Below are 24996 nucleotides of genomic sequence, written 5' to 3' on the forward strand. Positions count from 1 at the left end.
AAGAAAATTGTAACAATGTGATATGCGCAGCTAGTTATGGCTGACAATGGAGCAACTTGCCAGTTTCTTCAAGCAGTAGCTCAAACTTCGGGTTATTGTGGAGAACTCATACTCCTGTACAATTCATCACAGTCATCCCATCTTGTATCACATACCTGTCCTTGGTTGGCACACCCTTGTTTCGGCTACCAAGAACCTTTGACACCTAGAGATCAAACCTCACTAACTCCAACAGTCATCCCCAGTAGTATTACTAGACCTACTGAATTACCCTTGCACTTACATATGTTTGTGTATATATATACCTGTGACTGTAACAGTGACCAGATTGAAGTGCCTTAAGTGGCTCGTGTATCAATGTACACGACTGCAGGGGAAAAATCACTGTGCATAGTGAATGTTTCTACTAATATTTGGACTTTTCTAGACTTCAAATCAAATTCTTTTATTGCAAGGACAACATTAATGAGTTGCATAGCAAACGTCAATATTGTACGAGTATATTCTAAAATTTTAAACATTCATACCACATTACCTCATTCAAACATACAGTTTTACAATCACGCATCTTTCATTCCTGGCCAATGAAACCCACTTCAAACATTGGAGTCAGTCATTCCAATTGTGTGGTCTCCCAGTCGAATTAAAAAAACTCATCTGCATTATAAAATGCATGCGACACCAAAAGGCGTTTTGAGACGAGCTTTGAACGAATTTGGCGTTGGGGTAGTTTTTATAGAGTTGGGCAGTCTGTTGAGGAAATTAACACCTGCTTGCGAAGGCAAGCGTTCACAAACTACCGTTCTGTGTCTTCCCGTACGGTAGTTTTCTCTGCCTCGTGTCTCATACGTGTCCCGGCCTCTGGTTAAGGCACATTTGTACATACAAAACATGGTTGTTTCCAAAATTTAGAGACACACGGCAACGTCAACAGCTGCAATTTCTTGAAAACCGGCCGGCCTGCACGACTCTCTGTAATTGATTTTTTCGATGATTCGAATCGATTTTTTTTTGAAGTCTGAAAACTCTCTGGAAGAGAGTGTTTGCACACGCTCCCCACAGAACCAGACCGTAGGACAGATGGGGATAAATTAAGCCGTAATACGCCGTTATCAGTACCTGACTGGGGCAGTATTTTGCTAAAGACCTCAGAACGAAAATTCCTGAGGAAATTTTGGCACAAACGTGGTCAATATGATCATTCCAGGTCAACCCTCTATCAAGGTGTATTCCCAGGAATTTTGAAGAGCAGACTTCGTCCAGTGTGGAGTCCCCCAAGAAAACTGCGGGTTCACTAAGGTTTTCCACCACACGCAAAGAAAAATTCAAAACATTTGATTTTGATGAGTTTGCTGTGAGATTGAGGCTGTTGAAGTGTTGGACACAGTTGTTGATGTCAACAAAAGCCTGTTGTTCCAAAACTTCACTGGATTTCCTACTGAAACAGAGAGTCGTATCATCGGCATACTGCACTAGTTTTCCATGCCGAAGTGATGATCCTACGTCGTTGACATAAAGCAGGAAAAGCACAGGACTGAGTATGGATCCCTGTGGGACACCATATTTCAGTTTTATTGCCTGGACAGTTGATTTGAAATTTGGACAATTTGGGATCTGTGGCTTAGGAATGAGCTAAGCCATTCAAGGGGCACGCCTCGAATGCCATGAGACTCCAGTTTGTCTAGCAGTGTGTTATGGTCAACGCAGTCGAATGCTTTGGACAGGTCAAGAAACACACTCATTTTGTGTTTTCGATTTTCTATCCCCTCCACAATCATATCAACAAGACTAACAACTGCGTCAGTTGTCGATTTGCCCTTTCTGACCCCAAATTGTTCATCAGAGAGCTGATTGTATTTGTCCAAAAAAAAACATTCTTATGAGAAAAAGTTTTTCAAATATTTTGCTCAATACTGGCAAAATTGAGACAGGCCTGTAATTATTGATAGACAGCGGATCGTCTTTCTTAAATATTGGGACAACTTTAGCGACTTTCAGGAGGGAGGGGAAAACTCCACTTTGGAAAGAAGAATTTATCAGTTGGGTTAATGGTCTCACTAAGTGCTTGAAGACACTTTTAATGAGCCATGTTGACATAAGATTTAAATTGTTTGATTTTTTGGCTGGGAGCTGCTGAATAATTCGTTTAAGCTCATCCTCAACAACAGGCGCCAACACCATGGAGTGTGTGGGGCTCTGTCTTCGCGAGGGGCGTACTTGAGGTTCAGATGGTCGAGGACTCAGCCCACCAGCAACGGTTGCGAAAAACCGTTTAAACTGGTTAGTAATCTCAGTTGCATCTTCCTCAAGTTTGTCCCCAATTTTAATTTTGACTTGCTTGTGAACTTTTGTTTTATTGTTAATGATGCTCCGAGTTGTTTTTGAAATGTTTTTGGAAGAGAGAATTGATTTAGAGACATCATATGCTTTTGCAGCTTGGATCACTTTTCTGTAAATGCTTTTATATTTACTAAAAAAAATTGAGTTGTCATTAGAAGTATTTTTATAAATTTCCGAGAAAAACTTTAATTTTTCTCTAGAAACCAAAATGCCTTTAGTGATCCAATGTTTGTTGTTTGATGTTTTTTCGCAAACACTAATTTTTTTGGTAGGGCAGCAGATGTTAAAATGAAAATTTAGAGTGTCGTTAAACGTTTTGAATTGCTGCTCTACAGGATCAGATGAATTTAGAAAATTCCATGTCTCTTTAGACAGGGAAGTGTTGAGGTGAGCGATGTTTTCTGGCCTTACGTCTCTTACTGTTTGTATACTTTTGGGCTCCCTTTCTAATTTTATTCCACTTATTATGACCTCTTGTCCATAGTGGTCGGAAATCGCTGTGTTTACCACAGACACTGCGACACTTGCGTGATTGGAGATGACGTTGTCGATAGCCGATTTAGTTGTAGCCGTAACTCTCGTCGGAGTGTTGACAAGCAACTCAAGGTTAAATGACCTCAATAAATCGACTAGTCGAATGGTGGACTGATGACTTTTGTCCAACGCGTCAATGTTAAAATCTCCCATTACGACGAATTACTGACGTTGGTTAGTCAGTTTCGTACGTAATTGTTCGAATTTTGAAAATAAAGTGTCCTTACATCCGCTGGGAGACCTGTAAATTCCGATCACTAACAATTTAGATTTGTTTGTTAGCAAATTGATTCCTACTGCTTCAAAGTCTTTTTCGGCTAAATCTTGGATCGGAAATGGGGAGAACATGAAATTTTGTTTCAGAAAAATTGCAACGCCCCCTCCTTTGGAGTGAGGTCGACAAAACGCGCAAGCCAATTTGTAATTTGGAATTTTGTAATGTGCGAGATTTTCCTCGTTAAACCAATTTTCAGTTATCACAAGGAGATCAGTTTTTTTATCCTCGCACATGAGTTGGATTTCTTCCAATTTGTTGGTTGCTGATTGTGCAATTTGGTGAAGCAGTCTTATTTCAATTTCTGGGTGATTATTTGAGATTTTCCGATTTTGTTTGTTTTTGTTTGTCAATTTGGTCCTATGAGTTGAAGCGGGGTCCCTAAAAAAACAGATTCAACATGTGATGTTGATGGTCTATATTGTCCTTCAAGCACTGTAGCAAGAGGAGCCATTCTCACCACATCCGCGTAACTATCGAGCTGGAAACCGGTGACCCGGGGCGGAGGCGGCGGTGGTGGGGTCTCTGCTGGGGTGGCTGGAAGAGTGTTGGAGCTGGGAGCCGGTTGAGTAGGAGGCACTCCAGGCTGTAGCTCTATCCGCAGAGACTCGCCAGATGGTCCAGAATAAGCTCGGCCAGTAGACACTTGCCCTCAGGCTCAAGGTGCATTCCATGCCCAGTGAACCACCGCCTACTGATGGCGTTGAAGTTGAGTAGATGTAGACGTTTGTGTCTGACACACAACTCTTCCATATAGTTGTTCACCAGGTGCGTTTGTTGGTTCACTGGGTGGCGGGCAGGTAGGTCGTGTCTGTGGGGGACAGTAGCCAGTAACACACTGGCCGGGCCTGTGCGGGTGAGGATGCGCTGCTCGAGGTCTCTAAAGATGGTCTGAGAGTCTCCGGCTGCGATGTCGTTGGTACCGGCAAGTATGACGCAGCAGCTCCTCGATGGCGGTGGTGATGCAGATGTAACAGCACCCAGCTTGGCCCCAGGCTTGCAGATACCCGTCACTGAAGTCCTCCGATCCACTCGTTGTTGGAGAAGAGCTGCTAGACCACGCGCGTGGCTGTCACTCTCGATCACCACTGAGCTGAAATCCAAGGTTTTTCGTGACCCCCATGTTGTCTGATTGCAATTGGCTAGTTTTCTCTCGATTGTTATTTTTTTGTCTGGCATGTTGTTTCTTCTTTGCTTTGTTAATATTTCTATCTACTATTGGATTTTATATTCTTGTTGACTTCTTGTTTTTTTATTTTCTTGTTTATAGTTTTTGATCTCGAAGGGATTGTATTTTTTTCTTCAGGAAGTGCATGATAACGGTTTTGCAGTTTTATGTGCAGTTTCCTATTTTTCTGGATTGTCGATTCGCCATCGCCTTCTTTGAAGCATTCACAGGTTTTCTTTTCAGCTCTTAGTGCAGCAACTTCCGCTTCAAGAACCAGCCAGCAAGTTCTGATTTTCAGCGCATCGACTGTCAAGACAGCCGATTGATTCGCACTGAACTGCCCGATCTCTTGTTAGGTGGCGTTGCCTTGACCCTGCGACAAACACTTGGTCAGTGAATTGAAGCAATCGTGTATCCGAATCTATTGAGTGGTTTAAAATTTTCTTCCGGTCCTCCTTCAGTAATTCTTTTTTGAGTTTAGAGTTTTCAATTTCCCACTCAGACACGACCAAGGGAATTGCCGCAGGTGAAGAAGGGTCGACATCACAGGGCGGAGCGCGTGGAGTGGACTTGCCGGGCTCAGCCGCGGGTGACGAAACGCGCGGGGTGGACGTACCAGGCTCAGCCGCGGGTGACGCGGAAGGCGGCGAGATGTTGCGTTGTGGAATGGAGAGGCTGCGCATAGTCACAGGATGGTGTCCAGTATGTTTAGCGTTTACTGTAATTAGTTCCTTCTTACTTTCATCCGTTTTAATTGTAGCGCTGCAGGTTTTGCCTAGACATCTCCAGACCACTTCACCATTTTTAAGGGAATAACTTTCTCTATACTTAAAGTTATCATACAGGATATGTGGCTTGCCACTTTTGGATAATTCAAAAGAGAACATTCTCTTGTTCAATTTTAAAAAGTTGTACAGTATTAAGAAGGACAACAACCGTATACAAAAAATATATATATACAATGCCTTTTTGATTTGGTAAAATAAATATTTTTGAATTTAATTTCTAAGGAATTTAGAGTAATATATTAAATTAGTTAAAATTGTAAATAAATAAAAATAATGTGATAAAATAAATGCACTAAGAATAATAAAATATAATGTATGATATAAAAATATACAAATAATTTAAAAGTTTTAATACGTTATATATAAACAAATATTAAAAAACTAAATAAATAGAAATCAGCAATATAAACAGTTAAAAAACTACAACAAAGACAGGACAATAAATTAAAATTACAACAAAAAGAAAACAATAAAGTTAAAATTACAACAAATAATGACGTTAAAACTATGTACAGAAACAGAGAGAAAAATAATAAGTTTCTAGTAAAGGGGTCTCAATGAAGAGCAAAAATGTTTTGCATCCGGGAGGAACCGTACCCGCGTCATTCAGATTGGCAGTCCGTGACGTTACCGATACCGCCACACAGTAGTGATGAGCATTGGAGTAGAGTTTGTAGATCGCTCTCCAGTCTCACGTAAGCAATGAACAACCTGTTCCAGTGTGCTTTCTCGCTAGGTTCAGGTTAGTCAGCAAGTAGGGTTATGTGCACACTGGCGAAACTGTTCACTGTACTCACTGAAATCTAAGTGTCCAAACGTCTCCTCTGATGTCTCGTTCGTTCCGTCAGAGCTTCACAAACGATTTGAACCTGAACACGGGCTTAGATAATTAAATAATTTTTCTTGTTTTGAAATAAATGATAGAGCGACATTCAAGTGCTGTCACTCAATGCCGCGCATGCGCTCACTTCATTTGTACAAATAAATACCATGTAGAGCTTAGAAGCTTCTTGGTAACATGAATTATCAAGTGCTAGAAGAAGGAAATCCAAGACGTTATCACTTCCAAAAAGCTAGATGGCTTTAGAGATAAAGATATCTAAAAGACCGAAAAGCATTTAAGGAAGATAGGTTTGCTAGAGATATCAAATCAAATCAAATCAAAATCAATTTTATTTCAAAATTTGCAAACAAGCACAGTACACATAATATAAATGAAATTAGTCCCACATGGGCCATAGAGGCTTGTGCGTGGTGACGAGTCAGTTTCTAGTTGCTGTGCACAGCGGTATCATACATAATAGTTATCCTTAATAACAATAAATTATTTTACATCTATTTTCAAAACAATTATTAAATATGAAATCTGAAATAATCTGTGTAATTTGTAGGCCACAGACAACATTAATTATGCCACAATACCCAATAGTCTAATTATTTGATCTAAAAGATCATATAAAAAATAAGGTATGTTATTTGCTATAGTGCAAATAATTAAAATGGAACAAAATTAATTACTAACGATACTTAGGTTAAGTTTGGTTTATTAGAGATGTTCAAATCCATCGGAGAGGCGAAACGGCGCAAGACGGCCATCGTAACAATAGTGAAAAACAGTTTGTTGCGTGTAGTAAGGTAAGTTAGTCCAGTAAATAAACGTGATCATATATTTTAGTCTAGTATATAGATGAGAGCAGCGACTCAGCGTGTTCAGCGCCGACCTCCAACAGCCAATTAGAGACAAGATTTCTGTATGCGGACAGCGGAACCTGCAGGTCCCTTATGTGTTGCGGAATATTTCTGAGTAGGAAATTTGCGATGTAATAAGGATTGGTGTAATTATAACGATTTTACTACTCGGGGAACCTGCAAGCCCACGCTAACAGCATTCCTTGTAAAATATCTATGTGTGACAGGGGTGACGATCTCCTGCCTGTGGCTTCTCGCGAAGACCAGTAAGCTTTTAATATATAGCTGCCGAATTGATAACAATTGTGTCTCTGTATAAAGCAAGATAGTCGGGTATCTGTTGTGTTTTTTGAACGCTGCCTTAATAACTAAATTTTGAACAGTCATTAACGGATATAAAATAGACCTGTAAGCCCCTCCCCATACTATAATACCATATTGTAAAATTGATTGTGCATAGGCGTAATAAATAGTTTTAATTTCATTGGGATTTAATATTTCAGTTAATTGATGGAAAACGTAAATCATTTTCCTTAGTTTAGATTTTAACATGTGGATGTGTGGTTCCCATTTTAATTTTGAATCCATGATGACTCCCAGGTACTTGTACTGGTGCACCCTCTGTAACACCCCGACAATCACAGGAGCCACTGTTCGTGTCACCGCAAGAGTGGAGTACCAATCCCAAGTCCACAGGCGGCTCGCCCGCGCTGCGCAATGAGATCGGCATACATTTTGTTTTTTAAACATTCATGGTTAGAATATTTTCATCAAACCACCGTTTTACTAACGCCAATTCTCCCGCAGCAACACGGTAGACCTCCTCCCACGATCTCCGCTCAAACAATATTGCAGTATCATCTGCAAACAGAAATATCCTACCAGTAATCTCGAGTTTAACAATATTATTTATGTAAATTAAGAATAGAAGTGGACCAAGAGTGCTACCTTGGACTACACCGTAATCAACACTCATTGTGTCACTTAAATGATTGTTTATAGAGACTGTTTGCGTACGTCCGCTCAAATAGCTTCTGAACCAGTTCAGCTCTAATCCGCGAACTCCAACACATTCTAATTTGCGAAAAAGCAGGTTTCTGTTTATACTATCAAAAGCTTTTGCCAGATCAATGTAAAGAAGTAACACTTTATTATTGTTATTTAAGGCATCTGTTATACATTTATTAATTGCGAATAGGGAGTCTGAAGTATTTTTGTTTTTGCGAAAGCCGTATTGGGACTCTGACAGAATATTATTATCTTCGAGGTATTTCTGTAATTGAGATTTTACACACTTCTCTAGTACTTTACTTAGCACACTTAGCAATGATATTGGCCTATAATTGTGCATGTCTGATTTACTATTGTTTTTGTAAATTGGGATTACTTTTGCAGATTTGAATAATTCTGGATAAACACCTGAAGATATACTGAGATTTATTATATGTTTTAGAGGGGACGCCAGCTTACTAATTTGTTGCTTGAGCAGGGCTACGGGGAGGCCGTCCATACCGGGAGCCGATCCACCTCGCATTCCCCTGACACACTCCTCCACCTGGCTGTCCGAGACCGGGCGCAAGCGAAACTCATGCCCCTGTACCCTATGCACTGTATCATCCACCAGCAGGGGACCAGTTGATGCCGGCACTTCCATGGCCAACTTCCTTCCCACTTGCGAAAAAAAACAAATTAAAAGAGTTAGCCACTTCCTTTGTACTTCCACCAGGATTGTCACTGTTTTGAGTAAAATGGCGCACAGGAAACTCCTCTCTCTTTTTCCTGACAGAAATGAACTCGTTAACAGTTCTCCAAAACATTTTTGCGTTTCCCGCTGAATTTAATAATTTTTCTTTGAAATAAGCCGTCTTTGCTCTTTTTATTTCATTGCTTAAGTTGTTCCTAAAAATCAAGTAGTAGTTTCGTAATCGTTCATTAAATGGTTGTCTTTTTAATATTTTACTTAATTTATCACGTTTTCTAACAGCATGAATTAAATTATATGAAATCCAAGGTTTCAGTTTTTTATTTCTTGTAGATAGATATTTTGTTCGCAACGAACTTGCTCTGAGCTTGTCAAACGTGTTTAGGAAAGCGTTACAGCTAGCATTTACTTCTTGTAAGCCGAGGACATGGTCCCACGTCTGAGCCGCTACCAGCCCATCCAACACCTTCATGTCCAAGTACGTGTTGTTTGTGTCCAAACCGCGAGGAGAAGTAATTGGAAGACGTATCATAACAGTGACAGCATAGTGGTCGGTAATTCCTGTTTTTAAAATACCTGAGGTAATAAAGTCATAGTTATCATGTTTTAAGAAGATATGGTCAATACACGTCAAAGAATGAGCAGTAACCCGTGTTGGTTTGTTTATACAGTTAATTAGTCCAGCTTTGTACATTATATTTAGATAACTGTCTTGTTGAGCGTCGTTTATTGTACTATCTAAGATATCAATGTTTATATCACCAGTGAATATGTAGGAAGTATTGTTTGCCAGTTTCGAGTAGTAAAGTTCTAGATCAGATAAGAATAATTGGCAGTCCATCGCAGGGCTGCGGTAGATAGCTAATATGTCAAAATGTCGGCCGTCAACGTCAAAGTCAAGTTGTAGTCCAGTCGCTTCCCCTAGTTTAATTTGTCGCGAGCCGCCGCATAGATCTGTTCTCAAGTAGACCACCGTACCATCACATCTGTTCCAGTTGTCAGTCGTACAAAATACCTCATATCCATCTATATTAGTTAGAGTCTTGTCTGAGTCAATCCACGATTCTGTAAACACAATGATATCATAAATAATGTTCAAACTTTGTATTAATATTAGTGCCTGGTCGATATGTTTATAATAACTACGTATATTTAGATGAAATATTTTAAAACTTCTGTTTATCCCGTTATGGAAACATTCAGTCAGTTCAGTATGGCAGTCAAACTCCTCACAATAAACTTGTCCGTGGCCGTCAAGCGCAAGTAACACGTCCCTATCCAACCTTAGCAACAACCCGTCCGTCCCGCCACGACCCCGTCGCGCCAACAGCCGCACTGTTTAATTTTACAGACTCCTATGTTCACAATTTGATTACAATTTAATAAATATTATTGCCATTGAACTTTATAATAATTTTAAACATGACAGTTATAAAAGAATGTTCAACGATTTTAAAATAAGTAAGTTTTATCGTTTATCGCCGCCGCGACCCCGCCGCGCCAACAACCGCAACGTTTAGTTATACAGGCTTATATATACACAATTTAATTGTAATTACAATTTATAATAATTTTAAACGTAGCTGACTTAAAAAAGATGTATAAGAATAAAATAATTAAGTTATTTAACTATATCTTTCCGGTACCGTAGGTGTTTCTTTCGCAAATTTTTCTGTTATAAAACAATGATTAGTTACATCTCCGTTATTCCCATACCAACATTAAAATCTTTTCGAATAACTTATACCATTGTTACCACTTTCTTGCTTCTGAATATTATATAGCCTTTATCCTCAAACAAAGAACATACCTTGTACATAATTATTTCTAACGCCAAGCACACTCACATACAGACCACACGTACCTACATACAGAACTATACACAAGTTGCATGGTATATTACAATTATCTACTGAAAAGTGTAAACAGGTAGTGCTTATGTAACTAATCTATGTAACTAAAATGTTAAATTTGACTTGCTAATTTTAAACATGCGGTAATAGAATTACAGAAATCGTACACATAGAGATAATCTTATAAGAATCATCCTAATGCTGATTAATTAATTAATTACCATCACATTATTCAATGGTTTAATAACATTTTATTGATCTCCCTTACACACACATTCATTCTACAAACATTCATCTCCATTTATTGTTTACAATTATGTACAAGTTATAATATACGAACATAAGTATTTTTGTCTCATAATTACCACAATGAGAGTACACGGATTCATTGTTTGATTAAACCATTACTTGTCGTTACTTATGTAACCAAAATAAAGAAAATAGGAACACGTTAAACTAAAAACTGATAACACTAGAAGTACTAACCTACCCAAATTAGTACTATTGAAGTAAAAGAATCTGTCTGTTGCTTTAGATACTACTTAAACTGAAAATAAACTTAAATTGTCAGAACCTAACAAAGTACTAAATGAAAAAAGAGAATTATTCATTGAATTATGCTTAACCTTAGCTTAAAATAAACTAACACATTTAAAATAAAGATCTTTTTAATAAACAAAAATTTATAATTCTCATTAATGTAGAAAGTTATATAAACAAAAAAAAATTCAACAAGAACCCACGTTACTTACTGGACCGAGGACACTTATCGGACATGGACTTAAATATGGCTATTCATTCGCTAGAAGCTCCAAATCCTCAACAGATTTTACAGCCGTCGCCGGTGAGTCAACGCCAGCTGTCTTCCTGATTAAGATGCGGCAGTCACGGGTCCAGGCGAATGCGATCTTCTTCTCTTTCACGAGACTCCTAGCCTTTCCGAGGATCATCTTGTTGTAGGGGGTGAGGTGGTCGTTTATGTAGACCCTTGTTGACGGCCAGCTACTGTAGATATAAACTGCAGAGTATTTATTTAGATTGGATATTTTGCAGGACGAAACAGCTAAGAATTTAATTCTCTTACTATCATAACCTTAGTACCGTAAACATAATTTGAAAAATATTTATCATAAAAAATAACTTCTTTGGTATCATAACCGATTATAATACTTTATAACCGATCTGAATACTGTATAACCGATTTGAATACTGTATTTCTTACAGGTTCATTTAGTGTTAGCCTAGCTGACATTCGCTACACATGACCTGTAAGTTTCCCTCCTGAATCCAATACGTAAACGGGTGAATTAGTTTTTGATTTATCTTATTTGTCGTATCTAATAGCTTGCAATTGTTTACTGAAATATTATGAAAGTATATATTTAACCATTCTCAACCTGCAACTCTTCTTATTACACCAGTATTTATTATTTGATATTATTACTTTCAAACAATGAAGCTCAAAAGAAGCAACACGAAATGTTAGATATCAACGAAAGACACGAAACAGCAATGTATTGCACATTCCCGGTGGAGCAAACAATATCTGGACATTCTTTCCTGAGTGGGAATTTAAGGATAAAATGTAATTATTGCCGTCTATAGGTCAATCTTCACTTGTAATTGTTTATAAAATAGTCTGTTCTAATAAATACGCATCACTACTTAATGACATTTAATCCTCATTAAATTAATAAGTTATGAATATTTTTATGTTTTAATTGGTCTCAAATATTGAATAAATAAAATATTTTAATCATGATCATATTTTTAATTTTAATCATAATTATGTTTAATTTGTTCTTTATTGACGATTAGTGCCTCCCCTCCCTGCCCCTCCACCACCAGAGGAAGGATGCACTTAGATGTTTAGTACGTTATGTTGCGCTCAATTCCTGTGTAAGTCATCCAAGGTTGGTGGATTTTACGGTGCCCATTGTTGTTTCCTTAACACATGATGTGGAGCTGTCGGGAACTCTTGAAGGTCGAAGGGTCTGACTTGAGTGGTTTTTGCACTGCGAAGATAGCCCAGGAACTGTGCCTCGGGAAGGTTCAGTGTCAAAAACAAAAGTTGCTGACTGGAACTTTTACCTACGTTTCTCTGGGTCCAGACGTATTTGAGTTTGGATGTCCGCAGTGATGTTGATGCTAACAGTGACCGCCAAGAAAGAAATTTTATTGGCAGACCTGAGCGGGCGCCTTTCCATCTCTGAATGTCTTTGAAAGTTCTACTCACCGATTATCTGCAGAAGTAGTTTAAACTGTGGAAATTTTAATGTGGAAGTAGTGGATATGGAAAAAGACAATTTACAAAGGCTGAATTCGCGTTTTACGTGCAGAGGACTTCCGCGGCCTGAGGCTTCTGCTGAAGCGACAACAACAACAAAATAAAATAAGCTTTATTTTTTTTAGAACAGTTACCGACATTCATCCATTTCCTCTAAACTGATATATTATTTAATATCAATATATTGACTACAATAATTAGCTACGAGTTATTAAAAATCATTACTCCAAGGGCGGGAAGAATTATTGAATTTTTACCTGCAGTTCTGTCTGCACGATTCACGAGAACGAAACTTTTTGAAACTGAGATTCACTCATATATAGGCAATATAGGGTCCGATCATAGTGCATTTGAGCTTCTTGAGATTTTGTTGACCATTACGAATATTTTTTAATTTGTCTTATGGTTCACCATGATGACAGTTGCTTACAGATAAATTCGTAAACAAACTTAGTACACTTATGAGATGTAACATAATTATCTGCAAGATACGAATATTTTGAGAAAGATTTGCCCTCAATGAACTTTAATGTTCGCAATTCATATAGACAAGAATGAGCTCTATTTGGTACATGTATGTCAATGGGACCCTTTTCCGTCAATCATGAAAGCCTATAAGTAAGTAGGGTGAAACGATTTCTCTTTAGTTTGTTGGGAGATATAGAAATGGCTTTGCTGGTTTATTTTTTGTTTGTACATCTTTTCCACAAGTTAAAAACTCAAAATTAAAATGCTGCAGGCCTTGAATTTTTCATTCAACATCAGCGAATGGTGTTACGAGACATGTGGATATGTTGTTTTAAAGACCTTGAAAACTAAAAACTAAATGGCCAGTAGTTACTTCAGGTTAGTCACCATTTAATTTTCTGTATGTAGCACGTTCAATAAACTTTAACAAAAATACCTGTTCAATACTACATATTCCTTGAACGATAAATAACACGAACCGTATAAGCAGTTCCATTTAATCGTATACTAGGTACAATTAAATCTCATTAGAATGTATAGCATTCTCATATTATGATGCATTATCAAATATATCGATGTTTCTGATACAAATCTGACTCAAGGTGAAGCAACCGAGTTTTCTACACGTACTGTAGACCTCTCAATTGTGCACCTTATGAGACAATGAGAACACATCTTTACTTACATTACACTATATAATTTAACCTACGTTTATTTAATGTCGAAGTGAAATTATTTTAATATCCGAATGTTTTTATATTTGTTCAGTTGAACTACAGATTCTAGGACTGCATGCATTAATTCCCACCATATATATGTCATCTGTAGAAACAACCTGTAATAAATCGGATTTCAATTAAGAAATGCACAACATTTGACAAAAAATTTCCTATGATATTATTGGTGCTAAAAAAAGTTTATGTTAGTTATGTGGAGCACTAGAAAGGAGTACATGCATGACATTTTAATGGATAAAACACAAGAAATTAACCGACGAAGATCTTCATGATAACTTTGTAACGTATTTAGGCACATAAATCATCTTAAAACTGCATATTTAGGTTCCATCATTCATACATTTAAATTTATGGTATTCCAAAATATACCAAGACCATCAAAACTAATGTGCTTCAAAAGACTATACTGACTCGATGTGCGCTCGTTGTAAACATAACGCTGTATATTATATTTTTTCCTGATTTTGTCAATCATCTTAAGTTATTGGTTTCCTTTCATCCACGTTTTAGTTTAATTTTAACTTGCTAGGTCACAACATTCCAATCGCTAGGTTATTCCTAATCCAATGCCTATGTACATCACCAGAAAACGCATTAGCTCGTACAGGCTTAAATATAAATTTAAATCTCTTCATGCACGTAAATTATCTTTTAAAAATCTATTTCCAAACAATTTGGGATGAGAATTCGGAATGAGGTTTAAAAACTGATTTGACGAGTATAGGAGAACCATTAAGTTCAATTTTTAATAATTCGCGATTTTAAAGAAATCAAAAATGTTATTCTTATAGTGAAACATGATAGATTTAAGGTTCTTCCTAATATTAAACAATCAAAATGCTTAGTCCTGTTTTGAAATATTTTACTTAACACAACATTTTGCCAGATTTCAACATTATTAGTTTGGTATTTGCTTTTTAATGAAAGGAAATTTATTATAAACACTGTAAATATTTTCCCAAATGTTACTACTATACAATTAATCGGATTTTGAATTTTAAACTTTAATATAGTTAGATAGCCTCAAACTCACTTATAGGTATATAGTCTTTTATCTATCTCTTTTTCCCGAGAAAGTTGAACGACTGTTAATGACCTGTTGTGGTAGATTTAAGAAAATAATCCCAATGAGAGCAAAACATCGCATATCTGAAATTGTTTTGTGGTATAGCGCAGGTGAGGAGGTTGAATAAACCTTTTGAGATGTTGTTGAAGGGAGAAGTTCAAAAGATAATAAGTAACCGGGTGTAGGAAATAGTGGTGGGCCGGTGGTGCCTGGAAAGTTATGATGCCTGGAGGGGATTTTTCTACAGTGCATAAGGTCTCTTCAGTTTCCGGTATTAGGTGCTTTCCCGGGAAACCTCTTCCCTGATTTAGTCTGACTCAGACTTTTCAGCCACTGTTTAAGACAGTTGTGGATCTACGTAGACCCATGGTAAGGAGCATCATTGTTCCTGACGTACCAAGGCTATCTATTCAGGAAGCGCAGTGTGAAGTGCTGAAAGGCACCGTTTCATGGTCACATCAGATAGGGAAGAAAACAAGGCAGGCGTAAGTAAGTGAGGACTGGACAAATAATGATCTTATACATCAGCAGCTTGGTTTTGTCAGAAAGGGGACAGGTTGGTTTGGGTAGTGAAACAAATCGTTCTTATACAATCAGTTCCGATATTATGCGGGGTGATGGCTCTAGGTATGGTAGTCAGGGTTCGAATTAACAGTAATCCAAAGATTTTATGTTTTTGGTCCAACACCATCTTGTGGCCTGAAGGGGGGGGCTCTCACTGGCTATCACGTTTTCCTAATGAAGCAAATAGCATCACATTTGTCCAGTGTCCACTTTTATTATGTTACCCTTCAAAACAAATATTCACTTAAACCCACAATTACTTAAATCATAACCATTCATGATCTGACATTTGTTCTCTGACACGTACCAGATTACAATGTACGATAATGTAAGCAATAGTTACAGCTCAGTGCGTTACTCGAACCTGTAATTAATCAAGCCGGCCTGGCGGACATATCAGCTTGTCACGTGACTTAAGTATGCACGTCGTGTTACTAATGTACTGAGTACTATGGTAATCTGTCATAGCCACACCTACTGTGTGCTCGTGATCGCAATTTACTTTTATATATAGCGTGAGGCAATGGTTGGTAATTTATCAATGAAATCAGACAAGCGGCCATAACTACACGACAGTGTTTGGCTTGTATAGAGTTGCTGTAGTCAACATGCAATGTATGTACGAGGTTTTATAAATTAAAAAAGACAGTATGACTTGTTCCGACCTAAGTTTAGTGTTTATATTTTGAAAGATGTGATATCGGTGTAGTTAAATGTAAATATCTATATTAAACACTACCAGAACTTAGATGCTCATGCAGTTAGCACTAAAGACTGTTACAGTTATATCTCTAAATATTTAAAACCTCGAGTAATAAGTTATTAGTAATACCTCATGACACCTTTACTGTTTTTCTTTCTTTCTTCCTAGAATTTCCGAACAATCAATGTGTCGTTCGAGTTGTTTGATTTAAGGACAGGAATGCATTCTGGGATTGAAGGATAGTACTTTATTGGGAATAAGAACTGGTTCTGTTTAAAAATTATAGAGATCGAAAATGGTACAACAAGGGACTTTCATTTCTCTTCACTACTAGCAACTTAATTTTTAAGTTTCTTGACAGTAATTAATATAGTCAAGAAAATAATGCCTTTGTCATTGATAAAATTACATATATATGTCTCATCTTCTTCTTATAGAAGATAAAATATAGTTCAAAAATAAAATTACTCAAAAGTTATTATTTTTAATCAAAACTCCAACACGTCTCATAACTTTGACACTAAAGACTTTAGAATTAGTATGTATTGTGTGTGTGTAATTATCTATGCCTATATTAAATGTTTTATGTCTTTACAGAGAGCTCTTTACACGAAGATCGTGCAGAATCTAGAGCTTATCCTCATTAGTAACAATGCATTATAAAACAACTCATTACGCTGGGCTAAACTACCACTTGAATATTGAGACTCACATATTACAACAGTCTTCATTGTTATTCCTCTTTGTGACGCTATGTCGTGATTAATTGTTTTTTAGATATATTTTACTGAAATAAGTATTAATAATGTAATATTATATTGCTTAATATTAATCTTGAGCCTTGAAACTATGTATTTCAATCAATGATAAATGTCTTACATTTTTGTATTGTATATAATTGTAAAATAACTTATTAATACAAAAACTAAATGATGTACAATTCTTCAACCTGCATTTAAATTAATTAATAAGAGGCTGAGAATTTATGAAACCTATCATTCACGGTGCTATCAAGGTTTGCATATGTTTATATATATAAACACACACACAAACACATATAATTTAGAATAAGCTAAATTTCATCATAATCAACATTGAGTTTGATGATGGTAAATCTTACATGATGGTGGGATTTGACCATTTTCACATAGGTTTTACGTGTAACTGGGATGGCAAAGAGAAAATCGTAGCACAAATAACTTTCTAAACGAACTTCAATACATTCAAAAGAAATTTAAAACATGTGATATGTAATATCACATATGGCCTAATTATCACAAACATACCAAGTCATTTAAAAGTAAATTGGTTTGTAAAGAATTTTATTATTTAAACACTGCTATAAAACCCAACGTGTTGAAAAATTATATCTGAATTTATCATACACCTAGATATGTCGCGAAAATTATCTTTTTAGACTTTAAACTGTGGATAAAAGTTCATTTTGTTAATACGAGATTTTGTGAAGGTATCTGGATATTTAAATTTTGATTACTCATATACTACCTAGTGGATTAATTTAAAAAAAAGACTAAACATACATGTTACTTACTTGTATTGAAAAAAACATAATTGTATTTTTTTTTTTTACACCACGCATAAACAGATTTGAAATTTATACTTATAATGCTTTATGATAATATATCAGCTGTTGTACTCTCATGCATATAATTAAGGGGAGTATTATGTAAATGTTGTATCAATGGCAGTAGTGACGTGTTCAAACCTATTAATGTATCCCTAACCTTACTTAAATTTACCTGGAGTTAGCTCCTTCATCTACTACTGTAAATATGCCGTCTTACAATGGCAAAGGATACCCATTTCCCATCTTCTATGTAAATGTATTACTATAACTTATATAAACTTATTAAAAATTTAAAGCTAGAGTTCGAATTCGTAATTTTATCGTGTGACATGTAGCCTAATTATCCGTTTACACTTTATTTTTCATTCTTAAAATTTTACGTTGACAAAAATAGTTCTTTGATGGAGCATCCCCATGCATGGGAATGGACTGAGCGTCATTGAACCATATACTCAGTAGTGTCCCATAAACTGATTTTTATTTAATTTATGGTAACGTCTGGTATCTGACGCTGTCTCAGACTTGACTCCTGGAGTCTTGAGTCATGTTCGTCTGAAGAGATCCAAAGAAGTCGACGACGAAGAAGCTCAAAACGTAACATTTACATCAGAGACACCTTTAAATAGGTGAAATGGTAGTCTCATCAGGTACAAAATTGCTCCACCGTGCTTAGACACAATGTCAGTCACATCTTAATGCATTTAGTTATAATAAACAGTTATTTATATAAATATTTGTGTATATATTAATATTATCATACATTTCTAACATTTTACTTTGCATTGCAAATCTTACAACATTGCAGAGACATCGTGTTTCTCTAATATTGTAGGGATTATCATAGAAATGCACGAAATATATTATATACCCAATAAGTTTCCCCATAATCCCAGAATAGCACAAATATTGTTTTACGCTTGGATAGGTTAGCTGACAAGAGCAGTGACACGTGATGTCACATTCAGCTGTAAGTCCACGTGACCAGTCACGTGGCAGGTTCTAGTCAATCACGTGACCAATATCCCTACCCGAGCACAGATTAACGAGATTCAGTTACTTTACAATACATTGCCGTTTATTTCTATTCCATTTAACTTACCCTGCGGCATTAATAATAAAATTGCAATGGTAACCTTATTTAACCACACTGATCGCCGTTGAAAGGGTTTGTAATGAAAAGTACATTTAGTCTTTTTTCATCAAGGTGAATTAGGGCAAAGAAGCCCTCTCTAACTCTTATTGAACATGTTTACAATTTAATACTATGAGTAACATCTACAGTTACTTAAAAAATCGTTGTGATTAAAATATCTCAGAATAATACGAGTTGCGTATGTTTTATACTATGTTCTAAGCAAATCTGTTAGGCACTGTACATTTTGTTAGGAATATATTTATTAAATAAGGCATCAACAAATGTTGGTGTAAATGGTGATAGTAAATATTTTAAGATAGTACCTATTGGTAATCGTGGTATAACATTGTGTAAAAACAAAAGAAACAAATACAACAGAATTAATGTCTAGCGCTTAACTTTTTATTCAGTAAATAGTATTTCTCACATGTTTATCTAGGATATTATGTCACCTAATGTACTCGTATTACGCACTGGTCATAAGATGTGGTAAATTCAATGTAGTTGTTGTATTTAGTCGTGATAATCCTATACATCAATTATTGGCTGAGCTTTAGCGAAGCCTATCACCCATAGGGCTGGAAAATTGTCATTCCGTGGTCTGTTTTCCAGCATGGTATCATGTTGACAAACTCACATGTTCACTTAATTGTGCATGCAGCTTCATTATTATATAAGTAAAAATGAGTACGATTATGTGCATGTGACTCCATGAGATTTTCTCTCTCTCTCTCTCTCTCTCTCTCTCTCTCTCTCTCTCTCTCTCTCTCTCTCTCTCTCTCTCTCTCTCTCTCTCTCTCTCTCTCTCTCCTCTCTCCTCTCTCTCTCTCTCTCTCTCTGTCCATCTATCCGCAAGACGTCTCGAGAATAAAACAGGAATATTTAGAAAGAATAATATAATTATACCTATCGATTTGAAATTTTGCACAAAGACGTGGGATTTAATAAATAACGAGATCATCTGCATTGAGCCTTGCCACTCCTGTTAATATATTCATAAAAAATTTCAAATTTGATGAAAAATTTGTTTCATCTAAGAAGAAAAAACAATTTCCTCTCACACAAGTTATGTTATTTCTTACGGCATCACTGTTAATATAGATATTTAAAATATATATTTTCAAAAAAATTCGAATTTATTTCCATCATGTTATGTTTTAGTAAATGTTACATAGATTTAAGGTAATCAGCTAGAATGCAGCTAAGTGAAACTTGAATACCGGAGAGTAAATAATGTATTACCTGATTATATTTCAAGTATGTTTAAAATATACATAGTGTCAGAATATTATATTTGTCTTTGAAATAAATAAAAAGATTTGAATGTGTATTATATAAACAATTTCGATTAATAAAAATCATTTTTACCATCTTATTTTCTGTAAATATGCAACACTGATGTTCATTAGCCAAATTAAACAAATTGTTACATGAATAATGCATCATTTGCTTTTATTTTAATGTGGGAGGAAAACCACTTCAATGAGCGTTCCGTGGCAAACTGAATAGAATATAATGGGATTGTAATTGGAAAAACTAATGGAGATCGTTTTGTGTAATTATTTTTAAATCATGCATATTTTGAAGTAATTAATTTTTAAATTGTCATTATTGAGTGATATAGTTTTGTTTAATATTAAAGTTACGTCATTGAAAATGCTTATTATACTTTTTATACTTGTATAATGTACGAGTATGTTACACTACGTGAGGCATAACAAGCTACAAAAAAATTTCAAGTAAAATTTCAAATCTGCATCTAATTTTATTTTCAAAATAAAGAATGGAGGAGGTTTCATTGTAAATCATTTTCCCTAATAATAAATCATTTTTTCCTTGTAAATAATTTGTAGTAAAATATTTATTGTGTTCTTCCTGTGAATAACTTAGACACATTCTAATGTAGAAACAACATTTACTCGGTTTACTGATCTAAACATATTCCTTTGAGTCTTCGTCAAACGTTCATAATATTAATTTATTTATTCATTAAAATTAACTCTAGTTCAAAATGCATTAAACACATACACTGCTGAGGGGATTTTAATGATCAACCCCTATGAAACTACGCAAAAAATGGTTTAATATAAGAGGTCTTGATTTGTGAAATCATCGGCTCGATTTAAACACGAAGGGATAGTGTAGAAATAAAGAATGATAACCTAAATTGTTATTGAAACAAAAGGGTGCAAGTTAATACTGTAAGCTAGTTTTGCCAATGTTTTAGTTTTATAGTCTATGTATAGTAAACCTCATGGTAAACTACAGGGCCATAACGAACTTACCCATGGCGGTGCCAACTGTATAGTGTCCAGAAAGTTTTGCGTTGGTAACGACCTTATTAAAAAAAAAAAAAAAAAAAAAAAAAAAAAAAAAAAAAAAAAAAAAAAACACTAACATCTTTAATAGTAAGTACCAATACTGTTTCCAAACCCTAAATCTTTCTGGCAAGTAATCGTGTGGTTCAAATATGGATATTATCGGGCACCATTCTATTTATAATCGTAAGAAAACTTTAAAAATTCGTATCCATACAGTATTTCAAACCTCGGTTTTCAATTTTATGTAAAGAGTAAATTTGGGTTTTCCATGTGTTCTAACAGCATGTTAAAAACCTCTGTACAGGCCATTTGCGAGTTTATTAGAAAAGTTTACAATTTATAAAATTTCAATTCAATACAAGTTTTCGCTAAAAATATCACATTTAGTGGATCTCCGAAATTAAGCTGTTACATTTTCAAACGCATTTCTTAGTGGCCGCCCAAAATCAAAGATCAACGTTTATAAAAATGTAATGTAAATCCGTTATGTAGCTTCTTATAGACTTTATGATGAGTGAAATAAGTGCTTTTATGTATATTGATAAAACAGTAATTTTTTACACTTTCTCTAGATATGATATTGATCTGATGTACTTATTTGTACCATCTTATATACCAAGAATAAATATTAATCGGTTGCAAAGTATATGTTTTCAATCGATTGTAGTTTCCTTACAAAGATAACGAGTATATAAAACATGTACGATAATATGAGTTTAAGGATTGTTTAACTCAAATCAAAAGAAAAATAGAAGTTAGAAGGTGTTGAACTTCAGTCATGAAACAATCCTAGCTTAAATCTTACGGTTACGAAATGTTAATTGTATTTACTTTTCAATTTTATTTCTTGAAAAGATTTCTTGAGAAGGCTTAGGTGTTAACAGAAAGATTTGTGTTTGTGGTCATTGTATTGCTCCTCTTCGATTCTTGCAACAATTGCATAACACAGCTTGTCCTCAGTGTCAAGATAAATATCAATTTCATCTGACAAGGAAGGGCAGAGTTTCGTATTTCTCAATATAATTGGACAATATAAAAAACAAATCTCAAATGTGAAAAGTTAATACAAAGGTCATTATAAAAAATATCTAGTTGTTTATGCTTCCCTCTCAAACGAGACATAACTGAACTATACATATTTTTTGTGTACAAATACATGATTTATATTTGAAGTAGTGCGAAATTTTATATGCCTTTATATGCTATATTTATTTTAGGGTTGTCGGCGTTGTTGAGCTTTGGAGTAAATAATATATCTAAACTATGATTTTATGAATGTTAGTATGTAATAAGTAAAAGAGAAGACTATATAGTTAATAAAGTCAGACACCATATAAATATTTACTCGGGGTCACAAACTTCATCCAATTGGTTTTATTATACCTTTTAGCTTAAACAGTATAATAGTGTAGGAAGTAACGTACAGCCTCCAGCGCATGGTAACTTTGTACTGATGAACAAGAAAAGGCAAATTTGTTACAAAGTATATCATATAATATTTAATTCAGCTTAAAAATGGATATAATAAGTATGAAAGTCTGAATCATTTCCTATCTATATATGAATGTACTATAACATGATATAGTAAGCAAAATTATGTAAAATTATGGCTAGGAACATAATTATAATATCGTTTGTATGTTTGAACTATTTTAGTAAGTATGACTTCAGCCTACATTAAAGAACACTAAGAAAATAATTTAGTCAAGTAAAAATCTGAGGTCATAAGGAAAGCCAAGGCCTAAATATTTAAAATTGACGTATGACTTGGTTTATATTGATATACATACAGTTTTATTCTTAATATAGTAACGAGTTTTCAAAATTACGCATAAGGGAAATGTAAGAATATAACGATCATCAAATTCGCATTGGGTGGCAGGTACCATTATTGAACTAACTGTTGCTAATATATACTAATATATAAAATGAAGCTATATGGAAAATTTCATGTCAATAGGTCCATTATTTTTATAGAAATGGCGAGGACGAACGAACGGACAGAGTAAGAAACACGATTTTTCAGCCCCTCGAGGGCTTTGCTAACATTCAGCAAACTATATTTGGAATTAGTATGTATTATTTAGTTTCAAAACAAACTGTGTTTGTTCTAGCTGCTAAAAGTAACAGATTCAGCTACTATATTTTACTAACTACGAGTTGGTACTCAGTTTATTTAGCAATATGTGTAACTAATATATTACTTTCAAAATCCCATTTTAAAGCAATGCATCAAGCATAAACTAACTGTCATGTAGTTCTGATAGCGTGTCTGATTGCATGGATTAATATTAAGCAGTTCGTCACGCGATGTGTAAAAGTAAATTACAAACATGTGCTCCACGGTAGGTGTAGCTACGACAGATTATCATTGTAATTATTACAATAGCTATAGAGTGTGCTTAATTGAGTCACGTGACCAGCTGATATGTCCAACAGTCTAGTGTGTCTGATTGCATAGATTAATAGTGAGCAGTTCGTCACGCGATGTGGTAAAAAGTAAATTACAAACATGTGCACCACGGTAGGTGTAGCTACGACAGATTATCATTGTAATTATTACAATAGCTATAGAGTGTGCTTAATTGAGTCACGTGACCAGCTGATATGTCCACCAGCTTAGTGTGACTGATTACATATCAGAGTAACGAACTAAATTATAGTACTTACCTCTGTAACGTAAATTGTAAGATTTGTCATATAAAGTATTACTATAATACTTAGATATAAATGTCTATGTTCCTTGATACAATAGGATACGAACTTTTACCTTTGTAAAAAAATTAATTTGGTTTAAAATGTTGATCTACATGGCAAAACATACAATTAAAATAAAAATGCGTGTTCTGTTTGTGACATCATATAGTTATGCACATGGAAAATAGAATAATTTATGTAAATAATACAACAACAGTACTTTTACAAGCATTTTCCTTCGTTTAGTGATAAAGGAATCAGTAACATTACGTTTGAAGATCTGCTATCTAATTTCTTCCTCTGGTGACTAACCTAACACATTTATACTAACACAATATTAATATTAACACAATATTAATATTAACACAATTAATATAACACAATTAATATTAACACAATTTATATTAAAAAAACAATTCATATCAGAACATTGTGACACGCATAAGTAAGGAATCTAAACGATCTTGTAGCGTTTCAACTCCAATAACCCTAAAAAAGTGCATGAAACATAATAAAAACCTAACGCAACAATATTTATTAAACGTAACTACATAATTCATAGTCACAATAGGTTTTTAATACCCAATCTCCCACCTATGACTGTCCTTAGGCCAATATTAAATGGTAATCGTCACGGCAGAAAAAACATAGTTGCAAAAAGCTGGGAAACGGAAGTGGGAATTTTTATTATTGGTTCATAGTAGATGCACTTCTTAAATCCATGCTGACAGTCCGCATTGGGGTTTATTACAAACCTCTCATTTCTTTAATACTTTAGGTTTCAACCAAAGCGGCCTAATTTTTACTGATAGTTGACTCATAGGACAGTCTACCAATTAATGTATGAAGCCTTGATTTATTTATTTTTGAAGAATTGAGGTTCTCTATGCACTATGTTGGTTTTATTTCATAGTCGTAGGAAAAATAATGATTTGCTACTTATTTGTGTCATTTATGAAGTTTCTCGTGTTTTATTAACTGTTATTAAAACATCTAACGCTATTTCTTCGGGCCTGTATATTCCCGAATCGAACTACATCTTTTACCGTAAACAATGTTTAGGATCCTGTGTTCTATTTTTC

This window comes from Homalodisca vitripennis, chromosome 6 (genome assembly GCF_021130785.1).
Source record: "Homalodisca vitripennis isolate AUS2020 chromosome 6, UT_GWSS_2.1, whole genome shotgun sequence".
NCBI lineage: Eukaryota > Metazoa > Arthropoda > Insecta > Hemiptera > Cicadellidae > Homalodisca > Homalodisca vitripennis.